The sequence below is a fragment of the Lepisma saccharinum genome, chromosome 7 (assembly GCF_977018435.1).
Source record: "Lepisma saccharinum chromosome 7, izLepSacc3.1, whole genome shotgun sequence".
Classification (NCBI taxonomy): Eukaryota; Metazoa; Arthropoda; class Insecta; order Zygentoma; family Lepismatidae; genus Lepisma; species Lepisma saccharinum.
Genome location: NC_139235.1, coordinates 14,306,810 through 14,319,378, shown reverse-complemented (window position 1 = coordinate 14,319,378; position 12,569 = coordinate 14,306,810). Strand labels below are relative to the sequence as shown.

Below are 12,569 nucleotides of genomic sequence, written 5' to 3'. Positions count from 1 at the left end.
AGAAGTTGTAAAGTTTTGTTTTGAAAAAAGCCCTTTAAAATGCCATAATTTCGTTAATAATTGGAATACTTGCTAATTATGGAGTCATGATGACGTATCTGTAGTTAAGATTTGGTGCTCACGTGTAGAAGCATGGACGGATAGCCCCACAAACCATTCACGGATAGCCCCACGAACCATGCACGTTAGGTTAGGTTAGGCAAGGCAAACATAGTTAAAACTTGGGGTCTTAGTAAAACATGAACATATATTTCGTTTTCTAGGTGTTCTAAACACAAAATATTGCGATAAACATTGCTTTTCTTCAGAAATCGAGGGTGTCGGTTGCGATCACGGACCCCCTTATTTCGTAAGTTCTACACGTGCGTGAGCGCCAAATTCTAAATGCAAATTCGTGATTAGGAGCCCTACATTATTGAGTATGTGAAATATGAACGAAATTTGGGAAGTTCCCGTATTGTAAATTCGTTCCGATAAAGTCGACTAATGATAACTAAGAGCGAATTTACAATACCGGACCCCTCCCCGATTTTCATAATTTTCGCATACTCTCTAATTGAGGCCTCCTGATCACGAATTCGAAGTTAAAATTTGGCGGTCACGTCTAAAAATTGCAAAATAAGCGAAATTGAGTGAGTGATCTGCGATCGGCACGATTGCTCATTATTTACCGGAAAATTTTGCCGTTGACTGTACCCATTGGAAACAACCTTGCAGGCAAACGAGGCCCCGGTGCCTTGACCCAGGGCAAGTCTAATACTCTGCATATGTCCCTTCATCCAAACGTCGCAGAAGAGCAACAAAGCAAACTATAGTGAAATCGGATCTTTCGGCGCGGGACCCACCTTTCTGGCAGTGAATAGTGTTGGACGATGTATCGCGATATTGAAAAAATATCGTCCAGGCGACATGAACTAGACGATATATCGTCACGATATTTTAGCGATATATATCGTCGGCGATATATCGTCATGATATTTGGCGACATGCGATATATCGTCACGATACTTGCAAATATAAATCGTGGAGACGATAGGCTATATCGCGATACGGAAAAAAACATAGTATCGTATCATCTGCGACGATATTTTCTTGACGATATATCGCGATATCAAATTTCCGGTATCGTCCATCCATAGCAGTGACCCTCTGTTACCGCGTTCACCTATGAAGGAACTTGCGGTCAGAGTGTCAATTAGACTTACTGCTACCCCCGCTTTGGGCAACCTTTGAAACACTCCTCCCCGAAGCAGATAGCAGGGAAACAGGATTTTGTCCCTCCATGGGCGTCGCCAGAAACGTTTTGTAGGGGAGAGCCCCGGCCATTGATATAACTTTAGTTTAGTAATAATAATTTATCGTGGTTATGATTATCATATAATAACTATTTTAATATAATAACAAACTACTTTAATTTCAAAGTTCTTATATCCTTGGGGAGACTTTTCTTCTCGATCCACCAGATGGGTGAATATCGAGTACGACTGTTTTCATTATTTTTTTAATAATTCATTCAGTTAGTGTACTGTAATACATTGTTATTTTGATTTATTATTAACTTTTATATATCACGTTGTAAAAAAAAACATTAACTGTAGGGTGAAATTTCGGTCATAAAATTTGTCGTTTAAATTCTCACATAAGACTCAATTTTTTTTAATTTTGAAAACTGTAAAACGATATACTCTGGATTAAATGGTGCAATATGAAGACTTGTTCCTGGACTTAGTACTAAATTATTTTCGATCTAACGTAGTTTTTACTCAAGTCATTCTGTTCGAATTCCAACCTAGTGAACTTTACTTCTGTTTTTAACAATAAAAATAAATATTTTCAGTGTTTTTTCTTGTACCTTGAAATAAACTACATCAATTTTCAGGTGGAGGGATCGGAGGACCGGTTCAATCCCTTCTCCCGACGCACATGCTCCCTCCCTTCAAAAGAATCCCGCCATTGAAGTCTCGGCAGGAAATGTGAATGTGTATCCGTGCACCAAGGACAGCTATCGCTAACCTGAATGTATATCGGCGCAGAAAACTTTCATTTTTTTCACATGTTTTAATAACAGCTTGCACTGGCATTTGCAAAAGCAGGTAATTGCGGGGGTGACGTAACCTAGCGTGTGGCAACTCGCAATGAGACAATGAGCGTTGTGTGTCTCCTTCTTTTCGGCATTGACCTGCTCAAATATCATTTTTATGCATTCACATTCCTCTGCAGTGACTGATTGAGCCACTCTCGTAAATGCTTCAGCGAGAACGAACTGTAACCAACCTTCGTGGCGAAGTGGCTAGCTTGACGCGTTCCGACCTCAGTAACTTCGCAGGTTCGATTCCTAGGTAAGAAGTGCATCCAGTCGTCACGTTGGCGGAATGCGCTATGTGACGTTCGAAGTTCCCAGGTTCGAGTCAGGTGCGGGAACCACGAGGAAAACCCCTCCCAACTGCCAGGCTTTCGAATTTATAACAATATTATTATGCCTTATATTTTGTTCTGTTCTTTATCACAAAGTTTATCAGACTCAATCATACTTTTTAAAGTTTGATTTAAGTCCCCTTTATGGTTATGATAGGGTAATCGGATCTGGACCTACAGTTTTAATTTGGATCCGAACCACTCTCCAAAATACCTCAAAAGAGGATTGAACTCGAGACCCCTTCAGAGAATAAATGTTTCTTTACTTCACTTCTCACATCTGATAATCCAGTTTACCGTAACAATAGGAGGAATCAGTGTCGGCAATTAGGGGGGCGAAGGGGAGCAGTTACACCCCACATTTTGCAATATTTGATCCCGCAGTATGCTAAACCTTATCTATCAAGGGACCTTGCCCCCCCAATCATGGAACCCAATCGCCGCCACTGGAAGGAATTATAACAACGACATGAAACAATAACACACTACCCCAGGCCCTGACTCTAGTTTCGCAAAACAATATGCTGATCTCTATAGCGTGGAAGTCAGCTTGTTTTTATTATTTATTAAATTGTTTACATAAACATAAAACAACCAAGTGTAGATTAAAATTGATTCTCGGTGAGGTACCCGACCTAAATTTGAACCCCCCCCCAACTCCCAACTTCTGGATCCTCCACTGGTTCGAGTCCCGGACTGTGCATGTCAAGGTCCCTTCGTCAGTTTCATCTAATCATCAATCATCCTTATCGTCGCGATCGGCCAAAAGTGGCAGAAAAAGGCGACGCTAAATAATGCATTAAATACATTAAAAAAACATGACTCCTGCACGTGGATTAATGATTGATTGATTTGGCGTTTTAAGGCTAAATCTGTATTGGATCTACCTGTTTAAAGTTTGATCCGAACCACTGTGTATCGAACCAGGGACTCCTTGATTACAAGGCGACGACGCTACAACTGTGCCATCGGGGAGACCCTGCATGTGCATTAACTACGTTTCTTTTCCTTTAGGGGGTGTTGATGTGATCCATTGCGTGTTCCACGCTGGTTCCATGTAAGATGGTACAGGTTCACTGATTATTTATTTAACGTCACATTGCTGCCAGTTTTGGCTAATCGCGACGATGGAGATGAATCGTGAGAAGATGAAATTGATGAAAGGACAATCGCAAACATGAACGACACAAAACAAGCCCGACATAGCATTATACTGGGCCAGACGATAGGTTCTCCTTAGTCTTCACCATTGGTGTACTACGTGGAAGAGAGATTCGTGTTCTTTCAGAAAGGGCTACCGCTTCCACCCCAACCAGCACGATACTTTCGTAGTCAAGGATTTTGACGCACATTGCAGAACCAGTTGGATTGCACCCAATACAATTTCCCATTTGACAGTTTTTGGAAATGTTGATTTTCTAACTTTTAGATGGGGCTAATAATTTGGTTTTCAAAAAAACACTAACTAGATGAGACGGCAGACGTAGACGTGCAACAGGACTCATTATTATTTTATCAAATTGTTATAATATCGCAATTTCGCCCAACGAAATATACAATAATACATATGTAAACATTAGAACGATATAATGTCGATTGTTGCAGTAATTTTTTACTAGCATTGGCAGAAGACCAATAGATTGATCGACACCCACATCGACAACTTGGTACTACTCCAATAGAGTCATGAATTTTAATTTTTATTCTGTCGTATTTTCTGACTGGCTTGTCAGCACACCACATTGTGATTTATGACCCAGTCGCTATTTTGGGCTAAACTGGAATTTGTCTCTCGCCTATTTCCTCTAATTTAAGCTGCAAGGAAAATATATCGAATGAGGGTAAATTTGTGCAAACTTGTATCGGACTGTCTCTGCTATACAAGATGAACAACTTGAACACAAACAAATTTCGAACTCATCCTTAATATGAACAAAAAAAAATGAAGTTTACTTATACATAAAGTAATATATTTACAAAATTATACATAACAGTAATATTCGTTCGAGTTAATTTTTATGCACAGAAAGGCTAATTGGGACTGGACCGTAAGATTAAAGCTGGATCCGAACCTCCACGGGGTATCGAACCCAGGATACCTTGATTACAAGGCGTCGACGTGACCACTACTTCACAGAGGAAGCCCGTGACTCCAATTTGTAATAACCAGTAGCCTTAGGTTAGATTATGTTTAGTCATAGTCAGCAGTTTAGTCAATATCCTTATTCACATTATAAATAAATGTGTGTGTGTTGTGTACGTAAACATATTTAAAAGTTACCCCTTTCTCTCTGTCTATTGATTAACTATAAACATGAGGACCGAACTCCCAGACACATGACTTGTAATAACAAAACTAAAACAAATTAGTTACATTCTTAATAAACTAATTAGACCTATGCACACAAGGGTATACGGAGAGAACATATTAACAGCGCATCAAATTTCCCTAATTTTAAACATTTCCCCTTCAACTAGAATTAAAAGCAACGGGAATTCCTGCTTCGCCTAAAATGGCGGACTGGGGTGTAGATGATGTACTGGTAAGCGATCAGGCGAAACTGAATGTAATCATTAAGAAGGCGTCAAATGGAGTCCTGATAGTTTTTTTAAGATACCAATAGATGGCACGACCGGCGTCTTTTCTTTTCAGCTTCTTTTTTGTTTATTACCCCCAAAATAATTCATCTTTCAAGACGAGCAACATTTTCCCCATACCATTATTTTTCATTCGACGTGCCAGACTTATGCATATGTTGATGAGTGACGTGACCGTTACACAAATAAGTTGCGCGCGCAACTTTTATTTTTTTTGCCGCCCGCTGATGTCAACCAATTAGGGACGCGTGCGTCAACGACTTCTCGGGCGAAATGAGGCCAGCAAATGCGAGGCTCCGATAAAACACAAGGTCGCCCTCCAAGCACTCACCTTGGGTTTTTCAGACACGTCCTCCCTCCCCCATCTTTGTGGGGGGGGGGGGCGGTTGAAAGGGAAACCAATAATTTTCTTGCCACGCGGGAACACGTCTACAGAGAGATACGTCAACGATCTGGTGATTTTATGCTGATCCATGTTTCTCTGTAACAGACTGTTTTAAGACAGTACACGGTGGCTACCATTTATATTAAAGAAATAAACCTCTGGCATCCCTAAACCCGACGTTTTATTGCACCAGCAACACATTTTTCACCTTTTCTTATACTGAGGAAGATCAATTCCTCAACAATTTCCTTCAGGGTCGTCTAACTCTTAGGCTGGCCCAGGGAGGGTGCTTGAGCAACCCTTGGATTCAAATGAGCACTCAAGTTTTCATCTCAATAGTAGTAATAATAAAAGTAATAAACATATATATTGTATATGTATTTAAATTTGAATATTTCGTCTTCCATAAAGACAGATAATTCTTTAAAATTACGATTGTATGTACTATAAATATATATTTAGAAGCTTATTCATTTAAAATTACATTACTTGTGGTTAATTATGTAAGAGACACTTATACTTGAACAAGGGACACTGTTTGTAAGGCAATCGGAATTGGCAGTTTTATAAATCCAGTGTAAGATTGTAAATTAAAGTTCATTTTAACATTATGTATAAAACTTACAGGTAAGGAAAACATCCTCATACAAATCATCTGCATACTCATCGTCGTGGTTAGCCAAAAGTGGCAGAAAAGCAACGTAAACTAACCAAATCAATAAATGGGTATGTTCGAGGGACGTTCCGAACGTAAGTTTCGTCATTTTTTTCACAGGGAAGCTGTATTACAAGCAGAAGAATACAATGTCATAACAAAATACAATCTTTTGGCTATTTTTCCACATAGTCGCCACCGACATTGATACATTTGTTGTACCGGGAAATCAGTTTCAAGAAATCCTCCTGGTAAAAATCGATGCCCAGTGATTTCCAAAGTGACGTCCCGATAGTGCTGACTTCAAATCAGGAAAAATGTTGAAGTCTGATGGGGGAAGATCGGGGCTGTAGGCCGGGTGATTTAATCTCTCCCATTCCAGACGAGAAATGTGTTCTACAGTGACCCTTGCTGTGTGGGGCCTTGCATTGTTGTCCAAGGACAAAACCCCTCGACTTAAGAACCCTGGTCTCTTGCGTCGAATGGCAGACTTCAGTTTGCTTAGTGTGTGGTAATAGCGTGCCGAACTTCCATTTGTGACCACGTTTCCAGCACACGTCTTTCAGCCATACTGGTTTGCACTCGAATGAGCTCAGGCACGTCGGTCTGCTGCTTCTCTCTATTCTTCGGCACTCTGCGCATGCGCCATCGCTCCTCATGTCGTGAATTCAGGAAATATTGTCTTTTGTTATGGCAATGTGTTTTCTCACTTTGTAATACAGCTTCCCTGTGAAAAAAATGACGAAACTTACTTTCGGAATGTCCGTTGTACCTGTAAGTTAGGAAAGAAAATTTATATTGTCAAGTGCTTTGACTATTATTAACTTCCATTGAACTTCCATTCCATATGTAATTGGATCTTTCTATAATTATATTATATAATTATTATAATAAGAACATATAACAAAAATCTTATGATAATTAATTACGTTGCTCCACATCTACTTACCTTTCTTAAAAAAAAATACTAAGCAACGTGACGTCATTTCCCATCAGCGAGTACCGTATCTACCTTGATTATATTTACGCCATGACAACGGTGCTGCCATCTCTTATCGAAACGTTACCACAAAATTGCCTTTAGTTCAGCCTTAACAGGTGGTTAGTGACTGTAAGATTGACGAAACTGCATTTTGAGTTCCTTCGTATTGCACAACCTTGCCTTTTTTACAAATTGAAATATTTCTTGTCTGCTAGGCAACGTACGTTATGTTTTACGATAGTGCAAAACCTCCGTCGTATGCTCCAGGGTTAATTGTAGCGAGCGGAATAAACGACCGTACTATTATTACACAAGCCGACATGATTTTTTCCCCGTGCTGTTAAGTTTTAACACCGTTGCCAGGTAATGGACATTATTACAGTTCGATTCGCCTCATTAACTTTCTAGAGCTTCATTCTCCTTATGATGGATGGCGCTGTAGTGTTATGACAGCGTTTTGTTTTACATGAATGCGTCCTAAAGCAACGAGAGATTAAATCAATTATCAGAATGTTGTCAGGTTTCCTTGGAACTCTTGTCTTAAGGCGATGTAAGAGTGTGTCATCAACTGGGTCCGGATCTGTATGTAATTATATATATTTTTTCTAGCAAAACAAAAAAGTGGGCGAATTACACTGTTACGAATCCAGTTTCTTTTACATGTTTTCCGTTTGTAGTACATTTTTCGTGCATTAAATCCTGTCTATGCACCATTTCTGTAATTTCCATTATGGGAGAGTCTGTCTCTGTGAAGCTACGACGCCAGGGATCTCTGGTTGGAATCCATACCTGGGCACGAGTATTCTTTGTGAGTGTCCCTTCATCAATTTCATTATCACTCATCCTCATCTTCGCGATAGAAAAGTAGAATTAAATAAATCAATCATTGTAGACTGACTTGACTTAATTCCTGTTGTTCCCTGTGGAACATAGGGCATCAACAAAGCATCTCCACGTGGTCCTACTGTCGGCAATTCTCTTCACTGCATTCCAGCTCTTTCCTTCCATCAATGCCTCAGCGTGAATAGATCTTCGCCACGTCTGTCTAGGCCTCCCTCTTTTCCTTCTTCTCTGCAGGTTCCAGTCTAGTGTCTCTCTCTCTCGACAGCCCCATTTTCCTTCAACGTATGTCCTATCCAATTCCATTTTCGCAGCTTTATCTGTACGGACACCTCCGTTTATCCAGTCTTTCTCCAAATCTCTTGGAGGGGTCCCGAGTTCGATAACCGGTGGAAGCACATAGTGGTTCGGATCCCACTTTAAACTGTAGGTCCAGTCCCGATTAGACTTTCTGTGCATAAAGTGGACTTAAAACAATAAATCAATCAAACCAAAGCTCTTGGTTTTGAATCACTTCTGGCCAAAATATAATCTAATTTGTTCTCAGGCAGCGATTGATGAAGGTCTGTAGTTTAGAGGTGATCGTGTTTGTTACCTTCCATGCCTCAGACCCATATAACAGCATTGTAGGGCAAACAATAAAAATATGATTTCTAGAAAAATTCTGTAATGTTTATCTGAATACGATAGATCTACTTTCGCAATCTTGTTTTGAGCCAAATCAAAAATCAAGGTTTTTTGTGAACAGTCTTCTTCACTACTGACCATATTCGCAAATAATCCTTCCTGATTATGGAAATGTGACTGAGGAGTATAATGGACCATTTACACGAGGCCAATTGTGAAGATATTCCACTAAGCCAATCCAACATTGGCATCGTGTGAATAGAGGCAATCCCTGTGAATGGAATGTCTCCACAGCCATTGTCTCGAGCCACTCCACTGAATTAGAATCGTTTCAAAGTTTTCGGCACCACTAGTCAGTTGGATTGGCTAAGTGGAATGTCTTCACAATTGGCCTCGTGTAAATGGTCCATAAGGGGAGATTTTTTTGTCCTCAGACAGGTGTTGATTTCATTGTAAGGAGCTTGACCCCACACAATGTGTCGTACAAATAGCCTAAGTGCTGACGCACCCACAATTTTAATTTCAATCATATTAACTTCAACCATTCAGATTGTGGTCCTAACGTAATTTCCCAGAAATCCACTCGAACATAAAAGCAAATATGGAACACTACGACAAATCTTATTACATATTTTATTTACATATTTCAGTAATTTATTCTACGCTTACATACTTATATAAATCTTTCGCATGATTTAGCTACATAAAAATCAAGCCTTAGTCATCAATCACTTCGCTCGTGTTCGGAAAATTTCCGCTGAATTCGGGTTTGTCTCCTCTCGCCTCGTGAATTAGCAAACCTGACTCGATTCGAGTCGCTTACTTACTTTTTTCCAGACACATTTGTTTGATTTGGTTTGAGTTGGTGTTTTAAGTCCACTTTATGCACAGTAAGGCTAATCGGGACTGGACCTACAGTTTAAAATGGGATCCGAACCACTTGTGCCTCCACCGGGTATCGAACCCGGGATCCCTTGATTACAAGGCAATGACACAACCACTGTGCCATGGGGGAGGCCCCAGACACATTTGTGTACGTCTATTTTCTCTAATGATTTGCTCTGCAAAAATTTGGTTCTTGGTCTTGGAAAGTCAGGAAAATTTGTTTTTACGATATTGTAGTCACCCAGCAGGATGGGGGAATGTAGACTTATCCCAGAAAACTAACACATCCGCTCCTCCTGTCCGGCACACACCACCACAAATTTGGTTTCTCCTCAGCTCAACTTCGATTCCACGCACGCTGCAAAATTTTGCAACCTTGGACCAACTTGTATTGTGAAATATCATCTCTATTCATTCATGTTGAGGCCGGTGAACCAACAACCATCATTACTGTCCATTGTTGTCAGCTCTGAAACATGTGCGTAGGATGTGAGAGTCCAAGTTAGCCTAACAAACGCAATCTACATATCAGGGCAGCTCTTAGAAGTGAAAAATGAGACCGGCAATAGTCCTTCTTTTTATACTTCGTATCTATCTACTGAATGTAGTCTCAATCGGAGTGCAACGGCCAAGTACTTTTCGTGATGGCGGACCAAAAAACAATTCTGAATATGTTTCAAGTGTTTGAAATTGACAAGTGACTACAACATTTAGGGCCGATTGTATAAAGAAGCGGTCACGCTGAACTCTGATTTTGTGTTGTATAAAAGTTGAACTGAGATTAAGTTCCTGCGGTCAAAGTGAACCCGCGAATTTTCTCCGATCAGCAGACTTTGACCGTAGTTCAGCTGCTGTACCATAGCTGTACTAACGAATATTTGCTTTTAAAATGTGTTGCAAGTGGACGTATGTAGCAAGATTCAAAGACGGGAGAATCAATTCATAAATCCTGTTTCCATAATGATAATGAAGAAACGCCAAGTATGCACAACAAGGTGAACAACGATAAATGTTTATTTCCATATTATCGTGTGTCGTTTGAAATATCGTGTATTTTTTTTCTTGAAATTTACCTTAAATGACTGCAAGAGCATATTGTTTAATTTCACGATCAGAGAAAGTTAAGGTCGAGAGAAATCAAGTATCGATACAAACAGAAAATATGACCCGCTTGGGAGTATAAAAATATTATTATTTCGCTTTACTGCATCCAGCCAAGTGTCATTGCAATTCAATTTTCTCCGCAGAATGGAACAGATCATGTAAATGTGGCTGTAGTGTATATATATCTACTGCTTTATGAACTGAGCACATTGCATTTTAGTTGGTAAAGCTTTCTCTCTTCATATATAAACAACACACATATTTTCACTTCGAATAATTATTTGTTTTATCATATAATGAAACATTTTGGGCATGTTTACATCCAAGAGAACAAATGCCATTGTTGTTTCAATATTTCTTTCCATTCGGGAAAACTCATACTCATTTAAAATTTCAAAACATAGGTTATTCAATTCAGTGCAAGGAAAATTCCTTGTGTTCATAGGAACTAATGGTACGTCTACCTGTAACGTGTTATCGTGTAATCACAAAATAAATATAATGAACAAACATCTCCTCGTATGAACAATAGCTTCAAATCGCAGTATAAGGAAGTTATCTCTTTTTAGCATTAAAAAGAAATGCAGATTTTTTTAAAATAATCTATTTTTGCAAGCATATTTTCTCCCATGTGCAACTCGCACAAGCAATAAATGGCCGTATGGTATCTAATTTACGTGAGTTTACTAAATTTGCAACATGTAGGTCCAGCACTTCAGATTTATTCCTTATTCAAATATTAAATATATACATTTTCCGAAAACTACTTTTAAACATTTGCTGTTCAGTGTTGGACAATTGGCAACATCACAGGCACACTAGCGATATGTCTGGATTTGCCACGTTGCCAAACGTATTTCTTTGACCCAAGATCAGAATTTGATCGAAGTTCGACAAATCGACAGTTAGCTTTATACAACATGATAGAAGCTTCAACTTAGTTTATTCGCAGATCGTAGATCAAATATGATCTCCAGTTAGTGATGCTTATACAACCGGCCCTAACTTTTTGGACATGAAGAAACAAAACTCCAGATCTCTGCGAGCATCACTTGTGATGCATTTTTAAAAATATTGTGTGGACTTGAGACGAGAAGAAGTATAGTCAGAAATGCATTGACCACGCCAAATGCTGAAAAGTATATGCATATACTTTTTTTGGGCTGAAATGTAAACCACGAGAGGTCGAGATGCCACCATCTCCACTACGGCCAATATTGAGAATGCATGCATGACCTACAGACTAGTTAGGCTCTGACGTCTAGAAGACTCGCAGCCAATATAAATCATCTGTAGGATTCATGTGTTACCCCTATATTTTCGTGATTGTACCCTCATCCATGCTATCTTATCACCAGTCACTCACGTTGTTGCGATTAGCCAAAACATGGTAGAAGAGCCTAGTAAAACAAATCTATCAAAATAGTGCGGCATTTATGGAACGGTGCAATGCACATAGGATTGCTTCAATGGTTTAGGCGTGGCAGAGTGGTTAGCTTAACGAATGGGCGTTCTTTGTGTTTCATCAGCTTAAGAATATCATCACTCATCTTCATCGTCGCGATTAGCCAAAATAACGAAAATCAAATTAATGTTTAACGTAGAATTTTATGGTAACGAAGGAAGTGAGGGTAGTTATATATATGGCGACACTGGCAAAAGCGAGAGAAGAAAACAAATGACTGTCCACCTTATTTTGCCGGAGTTTTCCACATCATAATAAGTTCCCATATCGTTTTTGAAAATCTTAAGCACTACATTTTCGGTTACAAAGGATTCTCGTTCATTTTTAAACATCATCTATTATTTCTGTCCAGTGACATTTAAATTGCGAAACGTTACAGCAAAATTAGACTTGAAATTACTGCAACAATTCAGGAAAAAGTCATTTAAGCTTCAAAACTTCTTAGTACAGCCGTGTCTAATGGGCCTATCGATACGTTTTGAGTCTGTGCCACACCCTTCGACAAGTTAACATGAGACTTTCACAATATGTCAGTCCAGTATCTGAGGACGTTTTCTAAACACTTGGAACGTCGTCACTCTTCGCATTACCATATCCAAGAGGCCCTCATCCA

General features: G+C 39.4%; 1 protein-coding gene across 3 annotated transcripts in view; it reads left to right on the top strand.

Moving 5' to 3' along the window:
* Positions 1–12,569, top strand: part of Nox (NADPH oxidase) — a 390,569-nt gene that overhangs the window by 135,355 nt on the left and 242,645 nt on the right. The gene's annotated exons all lie outside the window — the stretch shown is intronic.